Below are 17,965 nucleotides of genomic sequence, written 5' to 3' on the forward strand. Positions count from 1 at the left end.
TATGTGTGCAGCAGAGGAGACAACGTTTGCTTCTTTACAGCTTTGCAAGTGCATTAAACAAAAATTGTAGAAGGTGAACTAGATAAAATTGGGAGAAAAATACTTTTTAGCATAAGTATACTTTGTGGATTTATGAATATACTGATTTTGTGCTTCTGAGATTCTTATGAATGGTGCTGATTTTTGTTCTGATGTATTTCTGTAGAGGGTGTTTATTCAGAAGTATACTGAAGAAACTTCTAAAATTTTGCTCAGCTTTAAAGTTACTGCTTGTGTGCAATCTGTACTGACCTTCCCTATTTAGAAATTGCTGAATGTGGTGTTACAAAATGTAAATGCAGTAAACAAGCATATAGTTGGTTCTGTTTGATTTATTCAGTTACTAGCCTTAAGGATAAATTTTATGGGCTAAGCTAATGGTTTTAGTCCTCGTTTTCTACAGAATGCATTGTTGGAATTATTTACGTTTTAAGCCAATGTCCTGATGGCTTGAGGAAATTTTTAGTAATTTTGGTAGTTGGAATATGTGTATGAAAAGCAGTAAATGAATTGGAATTGTGAGAATTCATTTCAGTGGAACTCAGATAGATGAATTTAAGATTATTGGTTGGTATAAGATACATTAAAAGTATCTGGTTGAGTATTTTTTCTCCAATAATTTTTTTCATTTCATTTGTATAGCGCTCTATTCTTTTTTAAATGACTATATGGCTTACAAAATTGAACACACATAGAAAACAATATTGTAGATAATTTGTGAAGAGATATGTGCCCAATAATGCGAACGGCTGCAAGGAATAAGGCAGTTTTATGGTTTGATAGGAAAATGTTTTCGTGTTTAACCTGTATTTCTGTTACAAGTTGTATTCACTTGGGATGATAGACCCTATCTCTGAAGTCTACTTGTGATATATAATAGGGTATAATCCAATTGCTTCTTACTGTGTATGTTAACTGGATCCTCAGATAAGGTGATTTGATCCTGATTTATCCATTGAATGAACAGTTTGCTTGTATTTGTAATTTCAGTTCAAACAGGAAACATGAATGTAAACTAATTTTAAGGAGATAGTGGTATGTGAGATCTCAAAGTATTACTTAAGAGCTGTGCTGTCCAGTAACTTCACCACTTGCCACATGTGGCTGTTGACCTCTTCGGTTGTGGCTAGTCCAAAATGAGATGTGGTATAAGGGTAAAATTTATACACGTTGGATTTTGAAAACTTAGTACAACAAAAGAGTGTATAATATTGCATTGACTTAAAAAATATGTTCATTGCATGTTAAAATAATATTTTGGATGTATCTGGCTATATAAAATGTTATTAAAATGAATTTCAATTTTTTACTATTTTAATATGGTTATTGGAATATTTAAAATTACATATGTGACTTGCATTATATTTCTATTGAACAGTGCTGCTTTAGAGAACAAGCAAATCAAAGTATTTTCCCTCCAGCCTTCTAAATGGTGTGTCAAATCTGTAGCCATTTAGGGAGGTCAAGTTAAATTTGCTCGCTGGAAGAATCACTTAACTTGCAGAGTGTGTTCTGATATTTCCCATTATGAAAAATGTAAAGATCTATCAATTCAGAACTCTTAAATGTTTTAAAATTGCATGTAAGGTCAAACATTTTTAAAGGTTTCTGTTGATTTTCTGCAAATGGAAGAAACTAATGTATATGCATAAATCTAGAAAGCCTAGTAGACATGTGTTGAGTGCCCTCAGAGCAATAGCCTGCTGTTGCAGTTACCAGAGAAATCTGCTTTACATGTTTAACTTGGGAATGTTTCCTCAAGGTCACTGAGGATTACTTTAGAGGGAGTAGAATCTTTCCACGAGATAGGTGGTTTCACTTGTCTTTCTCTTTATATACCAGATTTCATTTAAGTCCTTGAAATAATGCTTCCTCATTTAGTGATTAGACTAGTGAAACATCAAAACTTTGAGTTTTCTGTGAACAATAACATGGAACACCTCATCCCTGCTTTCCCTTGTCACAACCTGTGATGACTCTCACCTATTGCAAATGACATCTTTTAGTTCTCAAGTTCTTTTAATAGATGAGTTTATGTGTGGCTGTGGTATGTGAAAAACAGACATAAAATATGTCTTAGTAGGGAACCAGGATAAGTTGTTGCTTATTATTGGAGGCAGTGTTTTTCCGTATGCCTCACATGTAAAATATCCAGATACTTTGTTTGTCTTCAAATTCTTTTGGGTGGAAGAAGACCTACTTTTTGTCCTTGAGTGGGAATTGGAATACTGAGTATTCGGTAAAGGTGTTTTAGAATTTTGACAAGTAAGAAGCCTGAATTTGTATTATATTTTTGCCTTTGTGTCAGATCTGTGACAGACTGTGGTGTTATGTTCTTTTAATTCACAAGTGCGTAAATGAGAATTTTAGCTTTACGGTGATTGTACAGTTTAAATTTATTAATTTATGCTGTAATTAAAAATGGAATCTATATTCATAAATTCTAGAATATGTGAATTCATATTGCCTGAGATCTATGAAACCTAATACATTTGGCTTTCATGTGTAGTTATTTAATCAGAATTCCATTACAGTCTTGAATACGATTTTTACAAGTTTGTCAAAGTACGTGACAGCTTTAATTCTTCCTCGGGGAAGAAATGTAAAGTATATCTGTGTACATTCAGGAAAACGTTGAATGAAATACAAGAAAACTCAGCAAAACAAAAATTATTCAGACTGGGACGATTTCTCTAAAATCCCTTCCTATTTTTTAATTAATGAAATATTGTTTAATTAGTATATAGTTATGTCTAGTACATACACACCCAGGGTGATGTTAGTATTGTGTATGGCTTTATACATGTTTTAGTATATTTTGATAGCATTGATATTTCTTTTCCTGATAATGTAAAAGTTTGATAATGACGTTATTTCCAGTGATTTGATGTTATTTTAGGTTTTAGGTATTGGAGGGCCATGGACCATAGTGTACTAAACATAGGGATATATTATTTATTGGTTTCAATTTATGCTGTTTACATAGAGTATAAATAATTGATACATCAATGAGAGTCCAGGGAAATTGTGTTATGGGCATTTCCCTATTTGTATTTAGAGAGAATTATTGACTAGAATTGTTTAGTGATGTGTTATTAAGACATTTACTTTCCATCTGTTTCCCAGAGGGTGTCCTTGTCCTCTCCTAGTCACCACTTGTGCGAACAGCAAAAGTTTAGCAAGGTACTTGATTTCTAACTTAACCCTTAATTTCTTTCCATATAGGAAGAAGCACAAATATACACTCTTAAAATACTCATCAGTATGTTCAGAGTGAATCTATTCTGAAGATATTCGGGGGTATTTGTATTAATAAATAGTTTATTGATGTGGGAAAGGCCATATTGGGGGATATGTATTACAGTTTCAAGTTTATAGTATGAATATACTGACTAGCAAAACCTGAGATGAGGTAATTTCGTTGACTTTCTTCTTTAAAAATAAAAAAATAATGAAATCATAAAAGAAGCAGTTGTTTCTAAACCAGTAGTTGGTAATCTCTAGCTTCCTCATTAGTCTAATTGTCTGAGGATAATTTCTACTTTCTTATGAGGGTTGCTGCCACTTTCCATCATTTTCTAGGGTAGACGAGAACTTTGCTACTTAAAAGAGTGACCTGCCGACTGTCAGCATCTGCGTCACAGATGAGTTTGTTAGAAATGCAGACTCTTGCTTCCCCCAACCCCCAACCCAGAATTTGAATTTAACAAGATTCCTGGTGAATTGCATATGTAAGTAGGTTTGAAAAGTGCTGGTACTGGAGCAAGACTGTCTGGGTTGAGATCCATGCTCTGCCACTAACTTGCTGTGTTACCTTAGATACATTTTGGAATATTTCTGTTCTTCTCAGTTGTAAAGTGGGGATTAAATTAATACCCCCCTTTATAATAGGGTTATTGTGAGGATTAAACGAATTAATATGTTTAAGTTTTGTAGCAGTGTAGATGGAGTCAGTAAAGTGGCCACAGCAAGATAAAAATGGGAGACACAGTGTAGTGGTGTGCTCTCACTGTTGCTGGCATTTTCTCCAGTGCATTGATGTCTTATATAATTTTATCTTAATTCATCACCAGATTATTGAGTACAAGTACATAACAAGCAATTTGTTTTTTATTATCAGTAAAAGTAGTTCCTAGAAACTTGTGTAAAAAAAAATAAACCTAAAAGCTTCAGGCATAGATGAACAAATACTGCATCCCTTTTAAAGGAACATACATAAGATCAATGATATTTAATTCAATAGAGAATATTATGATTGTCCAGTAAAGTATAATAAACAATTTTTAGATAAGAGTAATGATTGTGTTTTCCCCTTTTAAAATATAAGAATTTGTGATTTTACTGTGAATGGGATTATATCAGCAGTTCTAAAATTCACATTCTGGATTGCTGTTACCTGCATTACCTAACCCCATAGCATTCTTTCCTTGTCTGTGAACTAAGGAGAAATTTTGAAAGCTTTTTTCTAATTGGCATATGAAAGCAGGTAATAATTGAAATAACGTGTGATCTCTATATTAGCTTTGTTGGTTGATTGTAGAGTACTTGGTTGTAAACTCTCTCACACATATAGATAGATTGCTTTTTCATAATACATTTGATTGTTTTTGTTTTGGTGTTTGCTACAAGATTGTATCTCATTGGTTATCTAGTCCTTTTATTTTCAACTCTTCAAAAAAAAAGATCCTGGAAGCCCCTTTTTATAAAAATTAAATCTTAATTGGAAGCTCGACTGTAAAACAGATAAATATAGAACTACTCTGAGAAAGTATTTTTCATCCCACTGTGCCGTGGTCATCTATAGGTACTTTATATTATTAGTTTTATTGTTGATAAATTCATTTTGGCATCAGTGTAGACCTCAAAAGTCATGAGGATTTTTCTGAGGACTTGGGCGTTAGTGATAATTTTAAATGATTTATGATCAAAGCAAATTGATGTTTTATTTCTCAATAAGCCAGTAGTTTTTTTCAACACAACTGTAATAAAGTACTTTTTTCATGCTGTATTATAATACTTGTCTACCTTCTGCAAGAGCGAGTGTTCCTTGAAGGCAGAGATTGTCTTATTCATTTTTGTATCTCTTCCTTCCTTCACATGGTGCTTTGCATGTGAAGGTCTGTTAATAAATAAATTGAAGTCTCTCAAATTGACATAGAAATAGCAATTCCAGGCAAAACAATGACTTCAGAGAAAATTTATTAAATATCCCATATGTGCTTTACCTTTTTCATAATTATGATATTTAATATTTAATAACCTATTCAAAGTTTACCTAGCTACTGTTTTTGCTTATGAGAGGCAATTGATACTCACAGTAGGCCTAGTTATTTCCTTCATACATGCCAGTGTAGCAAAAATGCTTAGTACCCTGTGTGACTAGAAACATTTTCCAAAGGAGTGACCAAGTGAAAATAATATTCTTCTCTCTAAACTTCACATTTTTGTTAAGAATCTATTAAGTTCAATGCAGATAATGTAATTAGAAGGTGGGTAAAACAGTGTGTGCTTTTAGAAAAGTTATGTGTTGACTTTGCAGCTACATGCTGCAAATCATATTCCTCTCATAACCAATTAGTACTTTATTCTTTCCTTAAATGTGTTGCTGTAACAGCAACTATGGCTATGTTTAATTTTCAGGAAAATCAACAAGTCTTGCATAGAGTGTAAGGACATTCAGATTGAGAATGAAGAACTTGACCTTTCAGTCTCTTCTTCCCTATCAATATGAGATGAAAACATAATAAAATCACTTGTAAATCTAGAGAAATAGAAAGTGATTTTTTTTTTCACATACCAATTTTGACAGGTAAGTATATTTGGGCATTTTAATTGGAATCTGGAAGCTGAAATATCTTCAAACTTTTAATCTTTTTTTTGCCTTTGGATCAGTGGTTCTCAACTGAGGCAATTTTTGTCCTGCCCTTCCCCAGCCCCCCCAGTCTAGGTGACAATTGGTAATGCCTGGAGATATTTTTTGCTTTTCATAACTGAGGGAGAAGGGGGCTACCACTGACATTAGTAGGTAGAAGTCAGGGATACTGCTGAATACCCTATAATACATAGGACAGACCCCCCACAATAAAGGATTATCTGGGCCAAAATGTCTAGTGCTGAAGTTGAGAGACCCTCCTATAGATATTTGTTCCTGTACTTTGCCTCTTGAATGTTTGAATAGTTTGCTTTTGACTGTTTTCCTGTCTTATTACTGATGCCTCTTTAATATATTCACCTACATGCTCCTCAGCTGGTTCTTCACTTCCTGCTACTTCTGTGCATAGTTTACACATATCTTACATTATTTGACATACGCGTGTATTATTTTTTATGTGAAACCACAGGAATGGCTACCTTGAGTACCTGCTAAATTATGGTCTTCTGAGGCCAGAAATGCTTACAGCAGTATTTTTATTTCTTTTAGGTCTTGTGCCAGTTAATTATATCCCTGCATGATCTAGCTTTAGGCTGGTTATGTCTATTCTACTAGGAGTGTTAAAATAACATCATGGAGAAATAACATTGGACAGTCATCAAAATTCAGTTTGACATTGAGTTATACGCAGGTTAGAAATTTGTGCTCCTCATTTGGGTTTTATTTTCATAATTACGACAATACACAAGTTACTTCAATTTTTACAAGTTCCCAATCCTTTATTTCAAACCCTTGGGGCCGGATGTGTTTCAGAATGCAGAAATTTTCATGTTTTAGAAAGGTAATATGATGTGTTTGTGGTGCTTTATGTAATCTGTTCCACAGCATTACTGTTTCTCTGCATTACTGTTTCCACACCAAAAATGTATTAATATTCATACAGGTGGGATAAATAGAAGCTACAAATAGTTTCAAGTCAGTTCAGATTTAGGGTTGCTACCGAATTATTTTGTAACAACCTTATTAAAACTTCGTTTTTTTTTTCCAGAGTTTTGAGATACTAGAATTGTAGATAAGCAGTTAATGGCCCTATACAGTAGTTCCCTCTTATCTGTGGGGAATACATTTCAAGACTTCCTCTGTGGATGCCTGAAAGTTGACATAGTAGTCATTGTTAAGTAAAATGAAGGTTATTTGAAAATAAGCACTGCAGTAGTCTATAACCAATTCTAATAGTGGAGTCTGATAGTCAAGACCACTACTAAGTGACTAGAGAAAGCTTGTTCTACCTGCAGCCCTTGGGCCACATGGTGGCTAGGACATCCTTGAAAGTGGTCTGACACATTCATAAACTTTCTTAAAACATTATGAGATTTTTTTTTTCTTTCTCTTTTTTTTAGCTCATCGGCTATTGTTAGTGTATTTTATGTGGCCCAAGAGAGTTCTTCTACTGTGGCCCAGGGAAACCAAAAGATTGGACACTTCTGGACTAGAGCATATGCAGTGTGGGTAAACTGGACAAAAGTATGATTCAAGTCCAAGTGGGATGGAACAGGGCAATGTGAGATTTCATCATGCTGCTTAGAATGAGGTGCGATTTAAAACTTAAGAATTATTTCTGGAATTTTTCCATTTAATATTTTTGGATTGTGGTTGACCTAGAGTAACGGGAACTGTGGGAAGTGGAACTGCACGGATAAATAGGGACTGCTTTGCTACTTCTGTTACGTGACCATGACTGAAATTACTTACTACTCATGATGAAAGGGTGTTTTTATTTGCTTTGCTTTCTTTTTTACCTGTTTCCTAATAGCTGATTTTGGTTTCTCAGTTGTTATTTTTGGTTTATTGGGTTTTTTGTTTTGCAACTTGTCTGCTTAAGAGTTCTTTTCTCTTAAGGTGAAACTATCAGTGTCCACTTGTTTTTAAGTTGTTCTTTGTATATTGGGTTGTTTTTTCACTTTGCTTTCAAATACTGTCTTTAAATCATTCCATTCATTCTAGATGCACAATATTACACAGAAAGGAAGGTAATCTTTAATACTTAAACACAAGTATTAAGTAATACTTAATACTTATGTATGTATTTTGCCTTGCATTAAGTGCAATTAGACTATAAAAGGAGACATTAAATTTTGCTGGTTGTGTTGTGATTACAAACAAAACTAGAATGCTCAGTGGCTCAACATATAAAGATTTAGTTTTCACTCATGTGAAGTCCACTGTGGGTCCAGAGACTATCTTGGGTAGCTCTTCTCTGTGTTGACTTGTATCTATGTATCTTGTAGCTCTGACATTTGGAACATGTGTCCAGGCAAGACACCTGGAGGGTCATGTGGCAACTTTCAAGTGCTTTGGTCTGGAAGTAAGGCATGAATTAGTCATCCGTGTAGAGTAACTGCAAAGTAGCTGGAAAATGTGTAGAAGTGTACAGATACTTGGTGAGAAATCAATTTCCGTGCCACAAAGTAGGCACACATTCTCTCTCTCTCTCTCTCTCTCTCTCTCTCTCTCTCTATGAATAAGTGACTTTCACTCTCACTTCAAAAGCTTAAAGAGGAAGTAATTGAGTACCAGCTTGGCACTGTGCTAGGTTCCACAGTATAGTAACCTAATAATACAATATTTTGTTTTAAATCCTAAAACAACTCTATGAAGTAAATATTATTATTCCGTTTAAATTTCAAAACTGAATGTGAGTGATGAGAAAATTGCCAAATGTCATGCAGTGTGTATGTATATATGACAGATCCAGGGCAAAAACCTAGTTTTTGACTTGAAATGAAAGCATTTTTGGTTTTGTACAGTGCTGTTTGAAAAATCTTGTAAAAGCAGAGTTCATATAGATCTCTAAGTACATGCTTAGTGTAAGTATATCCCTTTCATTTGCTTATTTCTCAAAGGATCCAAAATACTGTTCCTGTCAGGCTTTAGAATCTGGCAAATAAAGTCCAGATGGTGAATTGGAGAAAGAAGAGGGTTTCCTTCTTTGGCTTGGAGATGCCAGGCCCTTCCTACATTTATCTTTTAAAAATTATCATTCAGAAGCATTTTCTTTTCAGGTAGTATTCCCCAAGTGGTCAGCTGTCTTGTCTTGTTCTCTTTCTTTGTAGGAAGACTGTCAGGGATTGAATATGATCATAATGGAAAAGGTAAATCTGTTTGCAGCCATGTAGTTCTTTATGTATGGCTTTCTTACAGGCAGAGGAGTAACTTTTAAATCTACCTTTACTTTTTTCTCTGGGGTGTTGTGAAACATTCCATGTTTATGAATTGCTTTGAAATTGGAAAAATTCTCTCTGCAGGTAAGAATTTTTGTGTTTTATGAGGAAGAACTCCAATCATGTAGGATTTTAAGGGATTTTTAAAGCTGATATCTCAGTAATGTGAGCATGTATTATCTTTTAATATTGATACCAGCTCTGATTTTTTTTGCAGAAATTTGGATTTTTTTATTAGGTTCCTCTTAATTTTGTCTTGTTTTATATATTTCATAGTTTATTTAAACTGTTTCTTCTAAACTTATGAATTTGTACTTTTAAATTTATGTAAACTGGTGATCATTAGTATGGGGATTTGCTTTTTCTCTTTTCTTTTTTCTTTTTTTTTTTTTGAGACAGGGTCTCACTCTGTCACTCAGGCTGGAGTGCAGCATGATCTTGTCCCAGTGTAACCTCTGCCTCCCAGCCTCAAGCTATCTTCCCACCTCAGCCTCCTGAGTAGCTGGGACTACAGGCGCACCCCACCATGCCCGGCTAACTTTTTTTTCTTTTTGGAGACAGAGTCTTGCTCTGTCACCCAGACTGGAGTGAAATGGCACAATGTCAGCTCACTGCAACCTCTGCCTCCCAGGTTCAAGCAGTTCTCCTGCCTCAGCCTCCCGGGTAGCTGGGACTATAGGCATGTGCCACCACACCCGACTAATTGTGTATTTTTTTAGTAGAGACAGGGTTTCACCATGTTGATCAGGCTGGGATTTGCTTTTTCCAGTGAGTCTCTTTGGAAGAGTGGCTAGTCCACTTTATAAAACAGAACTAATGTTCTCAGGGTGATCTACCACATTTATATATTTCATTTTAAATTGATGACATTATTGAGTTTTATTAAGCAAATACATGCCTTGCATCTTGTCTAAATGCAGTAGTAAAGTTAAATTCTAAAGCCTTGAGATTTTTCTCTCTGTTGACATTGTATCGGTTTTATAAGGGTGTATAGAGAAATAACAGAAGCTTGTTTATTGCATCTGTTTTGGATGTGCCTGTCGGTAGGTGGTGATAAAGTAATACCAATAGTGAGGATCAGCTTAGGGTCATTCAGTTTTTAAACATCCCAGTTCCTTCTTTTTGGTCCTTGATGTGTATAATAACTGTTTTAATTTTATGGTTATTCACAACAAATGAAGCTTTGAAAGGAACTGCGGTGTAGTCTGTCTTTTTTGGAAGCTTTTGGACTAGTTATTGCCATTCCAGAGTTTTTTGCTGCTTTAATGTTCCAGAGCAAATATACTCAGTCATTCTGTTTAACTTCCAGCTTGTCTGGGGAAAAATAAAGACATCTCTAGTCCAAAATTGCTTTTGGGAGTATAGTTCCACATCTTTTGGTCTGAATGAAAGGCCTAGGGAAACATGAATTTTGTTACCTTTTTATTTTATTTTCCTTCACTTATAAATCATCATCATGATCCTCCCTTTACATCCATGCATCTCACTTTTTATAAACACTGTTTATTCCCTTTCTGAGGGTGGTTATTTGTAATTTGTTTTGCCATTTACAGTCTTATAGGTCCTTTACAAATGGATCATTTTTTCACATTAAATTTTAGTAGGTCAAGAATCCATTTATTCAGGGTCCCGAAGAGAATGGATCTCAGAAGATTGTGGCTACATATTTTTTATGGCTTCCTATTGCTTTCTGTAGTCTTCTCAATTTAAACAGTAGCAATAACAAAATGTAGACGGTAGCATAAGGCATTGGCTTTATGATTTATTCTTGCCTCATACTTGTTTCTTAGGGTATTGGTGTTATTTGTTAGATTTGGAATATATATGCTTGTACTAAATTTACCTGGTATCACAGTGAGAAGAAACCTGGCATTTGAAGGCTTTGAACACAAACTCAGAGGCATGTAAATCTGTGGAATTCAATGGCAGTTTTAACTAGTGTGCCTTTAATTTTTATTCATTTTATATTTACACCAGTGTCCTTGTTAAATTTTAAAAGACATTTTTCTCATCTTCCCAGATGCTTACTATCCCCATTTCCATTAGAAGATGCCAAATACTCATTTTGTTCTTTTGAAAACCCTAAAATAAGCATGTTGCAATTACCACTTTTCCCTTCTGCCGAGGTTTCTTAATTTTGGAGAACTTGAAACATACACAAAAGTAAACAGGCTGGTATGATGAACCTCCATAAATATAACCTTTATCCAGTTTCAGTAGTTACCTAATCATGGCTAATCTGGCTTCATCTATGCCCCCATCCATTTCACTCTCCCATTATTACATTAAAACAAGTCTCAGACATCATTTCATCTGTATCTTAAAATATGCAAGTATTTCACTATGCACTTTCAAAAGATAAGACTCCTTTTAACTTAACCATTGTGACATCAGCATGCCTACAAATTTTCAGTAGCTCCGTAATCAGTCATTGTTTAGGTTTACAAATGGGTGTTTTCCTTCCTTCCCCACAGTTATTTGAATGAGGATACAAGTAAAGTCCAGTTGACCTTTGAACAACATGGATTTGAACGAGTGCATTCATTTATACATAACTTTTTTTCAATAAATGTATTGGAAAAATATTTAGAGATTTACAATTTGAAAAAACTTACAGATGAATGGTGTAGCCTAGAAATAGTGAAAATATTAAGAAAAGGTTAAGCTTGTCATGAATCCACAAAACACGTGGATACTAGTCTGTTTTATCATTTACTACTGTGAAGTAATACACAAATCTATTATAAAAAGTTAGAATTTTTCAAAACTTACATAGACATTTACAGATCATACATGGTGCCATTTGGAGTCAAGAGAAACGTAAACAAATGTAAATACTAAATCATAACTGCATAAAATTAACTATAGTACATACTGTATTACCGCAGTAATTTTGTAGCCACCTCCTGTTGCTGTTGCAGTGAGCTCTAGTGTTGCAAGTATCTGCTTAAAACTATGTGATGCTGATCATTTCTGTATAAGCAGTTCATCACTCCAGTAAATTGGGTATTGCAGTAAAAAGTGATTTCTCCTGGTTCTTGTGTGTATTTTACTGTGTTTAGTGCAATACTGTAAACCTTGAATAACACCATGGGACCCATGTGAAGTGGCGCTAGTGATGCTGGAAATGCTTCCAAGAGGCAGAGAAAAGTCATGACTTTACAAGAAAAAGTTGAATTGCTTGTCATGTACTGTAGGTTGAAATCTGCAGCTGTAGGTGTCTGCTGTTTCAGATGAGCTTACAATATTGATAAATACAGTATAGTACTGTAAATGTATTTTATCTCTCATGATTTTCCTTTGCTTATTTTACTGTAAGAGTACAGTATATAATACATGTAACATACAAAATGTTTTTGTTATTGGTAAGGCTTCAGGTCAAGAATAGGCTATTAGTAGTTAAGTTTTTGGGGCATCAGAAGTTATACTCAGGGTTTTTCTTTTTTTATTTTCTAATCTATAAGGTTCTCCTCAGTGTTTTCTTCATTTTTGCAATTTGTTTATTGAAGAAACCGGGCTGAGTTTCTTAGAGTCTGTTTTGCTTATTGGATTTCTGTGGTGTAGTTTAATATCTTTCTTCATCCTTAGTGTTTCTTGTATGTTTGGGAGTTAGATCAAGAGGCTTGATCAAATTCAGGCTGGATTTCTTTTTCTTCTACTACTACTTTTTGTTTGTTTGTTTTGTTTTAACAAAACAAAACTCCTGATGTGCTTTTGTATCAAAAGGCACCTAAGATCTGGTGGTTGTTTTGTGATGTTAGCAGCCATTGGAATACAGTTCTAAACAGAAACTTATTCTCATCTCCTATTTGGTTACCTAGTCATGCAAGTTGCATACTAAAGGTATGATATGTGCTTAATGTTTTTTTCCCTTACCAGTTTTTTCTTCTTTTTCAAAATAACGAGTTGGTGTCCTAGTATCCTTTTCAGAATGACTGCCAACTCATAATTGTGTTTCAGCCCATTGTAGTACTTCAGTTTATTGCTATCATCTTTATAGAATTTCTTAATTAAAAAAAAACTTCAGCTTAAATTGCTTTGCTCTAGGAAACCTTAGAGGGTAAAAGTCATATGGACCTATTTGGTGTGTAACAATGCAAGTGCATACATTCAACTTAACCATTGCTCTAGGTATTATTTTGAAAACCGAATACTTATTTAAGCTGTTGTTTCAAACATGACATTCTCCTAGCCACTTCCTTGTCTGTTGTCAGAGATAATTAAGTCTTGGCATTAGGAGAACTGAGATATCTTTATTAAAACTATAGATCTGCTTTAAGTTTTGAATTAAACTGAAGGGGTAGATTAAGGTAGAAGGCAAACATTTATCAGAATCAAATTAATTTGTCACAATAATTGAACTTAAAAATTAACTCTGTTGTTAATATACAAGAAGCAGCCTCCTTTGTTTCGTGTTTCTCGTCAGGGGCATCTTAGTTATTTTTGACTGGATTGGGCTTTGACTTGGAAGACATTGAACATCCTCGGACTCTACTAACTAAATGCTATGTTCTGGCCACCAAAACCTGCCTCTTCCCCCCATTTCCAGATATCTTGGAGGGGAGGGGCTATCACTTGCACTTGCAAATTACTGGTCTAGATTCCACATTGCAGTGATAGCAAATCATAATGCTGTAAGAAACTAATTTTATATAGCATTAGTTTGAGTAATATATAATAATTTGTAATAGTTGTGTTTCTTACATGAAATGTATCTCGACTAAGTTTGTGTGATTTTTACTGCATATGTAATTGTCTAATATGTGAAAAAAAAAATTTCTTCTTCTAGATTTTTACTTTTTACACCTCCCCGCAATTCTGAACTCTCATAGTACATTTGAACTTTGTGCATGAGCTTAATGTGTACGTACGCACACACACATGGCTCTTATAAATATGTGACTCTGCGTATCCCTTTGATCTTTTTATTATTAATGAATTCTTTTTTTTTCATTTACAGGAAAACTTTTGTTCTTAAAAGGATTTCTGTTTACCCCATTGCTTCAAACTACACTTTTTTAAACTCTTATTTCTAATCTCTCTTCAATTATTTAACCTCTTTCTTTTTCTAAGAGTTTTTTTAAGCTCATTTAATTGTTTCATCTTTCTCTACTTATTATCCCATTTATCTATCTATCTGTATTAATTTTTTTTGTCCAGTTTTGTGTCTTGTATTTCTTTCATCTTTTTGTTATCTGGCTTTTCCTCTTTCATTTTATTTTAGAAAGGTCATTTGGAAATATTAGCTGTTAGTATTTTTTCATATGACTTATTCTGTGTCTTTTTTGTTTTATATGCCCGTGTTCTCTTTAGTTTCATCTTTTCTGATGTACTTGAAATGTCTCTTCTTTCTCCCACCCTCCTTTAGTATTTAATATTTCTTCATGTATGTGATATATATTCTTTTTTCACCCTTGTGTCGTTTATCCCTTCTCATCTCCCCTAGGCTCTCATGCCACATTGTATCATAGCTGCTTTTTGGTGATGGATTTCCCTCAGAGTCCCAGTGGTTGTCTATCAAAATTACCTGCATTTAGCTCTCTTAATTGATCTTTATTTTTATCTTATCTTTATTTTTTTTCCCATTATGTAGAAAAGTCTTATGTTGTAGCAAAAGTATTGTTTCCTACTACCTGAGTAAAACTTGGGTTTTCTAGATTCTGCATCTTTGTTTACATCTCTCGTTGCCTAGAATGGCTTTCATACTTCAAGTGGTAGTGATCTTTTAAAGTCTATTTCAAATTTTGCATCTTTCCTGCACATGTCTCTTTTGGAAGACATTTGTACTACTAATATTTAATTCACTGGTACTGCCTCTTGTCATGTGCCCTTTTTTCCCAGCTGAACTGGGCGCTAGGACTGGGTATAGCTCTTACGTTTCTTTACATTTTCGTGTCAGTAAAATGCTGTAGCGCTATGAGAATAATTTTAATTAACTTAGTTGAAAGTAGTTCTAAAACTTGCCAGATTCTCAAAGTGTAGAGCACAGCAGCAACAGTGTTTGACCATACGCCTTGGTTTACATCTATTGTCTTGACAAAAATATTAATAGCATTTCCTTTCACTTTTAGAAATACCCGAGTTTGTATGATAAATTATAGGTTCACCTTACCCTCATGCTATAAATTGGTGGTGCTCTGGTTGGACTTGGTGAATCAGGAGATTCTTATAATTAGCAATTACCCAAAGCAGAGATTCTTATTTAGTGGGCCAAGGGTGGCCTGACAATGTGCATTTTAAGAAGGCACATCTAAGGATTCAGGTAGTAATGTGAGAAGCAGTACTCTGTGTCTGGTACTGAGGCCAGTGGTCTTAGTAGGGATAAGGAGAGTGGGCTTAGTAGGGATGAGGAGAGTTGGGAAGGGGCAGGGGGAGATGATGAAATTCATTTATCCTCTATGAAGCTATGGAAGAGCAATTACGATCATGTTTCCTACTTGATTTTAATGGCTAGTCATTTCTTAATCTAAGCACCCCGTGTAATTTGCCTACGTCATAATGCAAAATAACCGTTGGTAATAATGTTGGGGGGAGGAGTCTATACAAGAATATTAAGGCCCTGTGTGTGAGCGTGTCTGTAGTTACAGAGACTGAGAGAGCATCAAATTGTAGTGCAAACAGCTGAAAGTAGAAGTAAATCGGAACATAATAAGATGCAACTTTGGAGGAGCTGAAAGCAACAGGTATGTTTTTATACGAAAAGGAGTAAAACAAAAAAATCTTCAACAGCAGTTCCTTCAGATAACTAACAGATGATTCATTTGAAAACATTAACTAGGTTGTTTGTAAAAGAACTTTTTTCAATTTATACTTTTAATGTTTATTAAATTACTTTTCTCTAAGATATTTTAAATGTGTAAGTGGTATAAATGTCCTGTGTGTCTTATTCTAGAGCATAAGACAAGACGGGAGGCTACCTCAAACTTGTTTTGAAGCAAATGTCATAAGCATCCCCAAGCGTAACACCAGTACTGCTGAATGACAGTTATCTAATCTTACTGATGAACAAAAATATTAAAATTATAAAAGGTCAAATTTATTTATTATGATAATAATACGCGTCCACGAAGGGTATTACAAGACCGTGAAGAATTGCAGTTCCCAGTACTCTGACACACCACAGTAGGCTAAAGAAGAAAAACTGAACATTTCAAGAAATACCACAATACCCAAAAAAGGATTTGGTAAATTTTGTCTCCTCAGCAGTTGTGAGCCTTTGGGTTGTTTCCACCTTTTGGGTGCTGTGAATAGTGTTGCTATGAAGGATTCACGAACACACATTTGTTCGAATACGTGTTTTTATTTCTTCACTGTATATTCCTAGGAGTGGAATTGCTGTGTCATATGATAATTTCTCTGTGAGGAAACATTGAACTGCTTTTCACAAAAGCTGTACTATTTTACTTTCCCAACAGCATATTAGGGTTCCAATTTGTCCACATCCTTGCCATACTTATTTTCTGTTTTTTTCTTTATAGGCACCCTCCCCGCCGCCCCCCTCCCCCCCCCAAAAAAAGAAAAAGCCAAAATAAAAAACAGATCTTGTACATCCGGGACATCCACATGACGCAGATAAAGGGCTTTGGAGTTAGACAAATGGAAGTTCAAGTCCTGGCTTTACAATTGAGTAACTGTAAAAGCTTGAGCAAGTTATCGCCTCTGATTCTCAGAAATGTGAATAATCCTGTTTCATTGTTCTTAAGTGTTTTAGATATTATGTAACTGGTATATGTTACATATAATGATATAAAAAGCAGTTGTTGTATGGACAAATAAACAGGCATGTTTATGAAAGAACATTTTGAAAAATGAAGTATTAGAACCAATTATAATACAAAGATATATTTTTGAAAGTGGTTCTGGCCCACAAATAGGACTGACCAGTGATACAGAATAAAGTACTAATACAGTTTGATAATCGTTTTGTGTTTTCAGCAGCCTTTTGCAATTTTTGTTCTTGGTATTTAACCCAATTTCTAGACATATTAGATATATACATATATGTAGTTTTGAAGTTTTGTTCACTAGATGTTCAGAATAAGACTCAGTATATTATAAAACAAACACCTCTTTAAAAATCTACTAAAATAGCTTTCTAAAACACGGGGTTAAGATTATTAAGTGACAGGAATATGTGAATAGTGATTTTAAAAATTGTTAATCACAACTTTTATAATATAAGCTCTAGATGGATGAAAATCTTATATGTTGTAAAGGATTAAGCTATTGAAAAACTTTGCAAATAGGCATATATATTACTGGTTGAATCTAAAATGTTAACGCTGTACAACTCCAGGATGTACCATTCACACTGTACTCTCTATTCAGCATAACACAGCACAGAGTAAGTATAGTATAAATGGTATCCATGGAGTTGTATAGTGTCGCGGCCAGGATTAGACCTTAAAGAAAAACTTTTTTTTTTTTTTTTTTGAGATGGAGTCTTGCTGTGTTGCCCAGGCTGGAGTACAGTGGCTCAATCTCAGCTCACTGCAAGCTCTGCCTCCCGGGTCCATGCCATTCTCCTGCCTCAGCCTCCTGAGTAGCTGGGACTACAGGCGCTCACCACCATACCCAGCTAATTTTTTGTATTTTTAGTAGAGACGGGGTTTCACCATGTTAGCCAAGATGGTCTCCATCTCCTGACCTCGGCCTTCCAAAGTGAGAATAACTTTTTAAATTCATAAGCAAAATCATGAAGGCATTGATTGAAACTCTGTTGTGTAAAGTAAGAATTCTTGTGCTTTGAAAAAGATCAAAATTTTAAACATTAGTATTTGATGTGTTTAAAATATTTGCATCAGCATTACGAAGAATATATGTTATGCATCGT

General features: G+C 34.5%; 1 protein-coding gene across 3 annotated transcripts in view; it reads left to right on the top strand.

Annotated features, from left to right (window-relative positions):
- LOC105499533 (ubiquitin conjugating enzyme E2 E3) overlaps positions 1 to 17,965 on the top strand; it is an 82,671-nt gene that overhangs the window by 3,330 nt on the left and 61,376 nt on the right. The window lies entirely within an intron of this gene.

Source organism: Macaca nemestrina, chromosome 11 (assembly GCF_043159975.1).
Source record: "Macaca nemestrina isolate mMacNem1 chromosome 11, mMacNem.hap1, whole genome shotgun sequence".
NCBI classification, from domain to species: domain Eukaryota; kingdom Metazoa; phylum Chordata; class Mammalia; order Primates; family Cercopithecidae; genus Macaca; species Macaca nemestrina.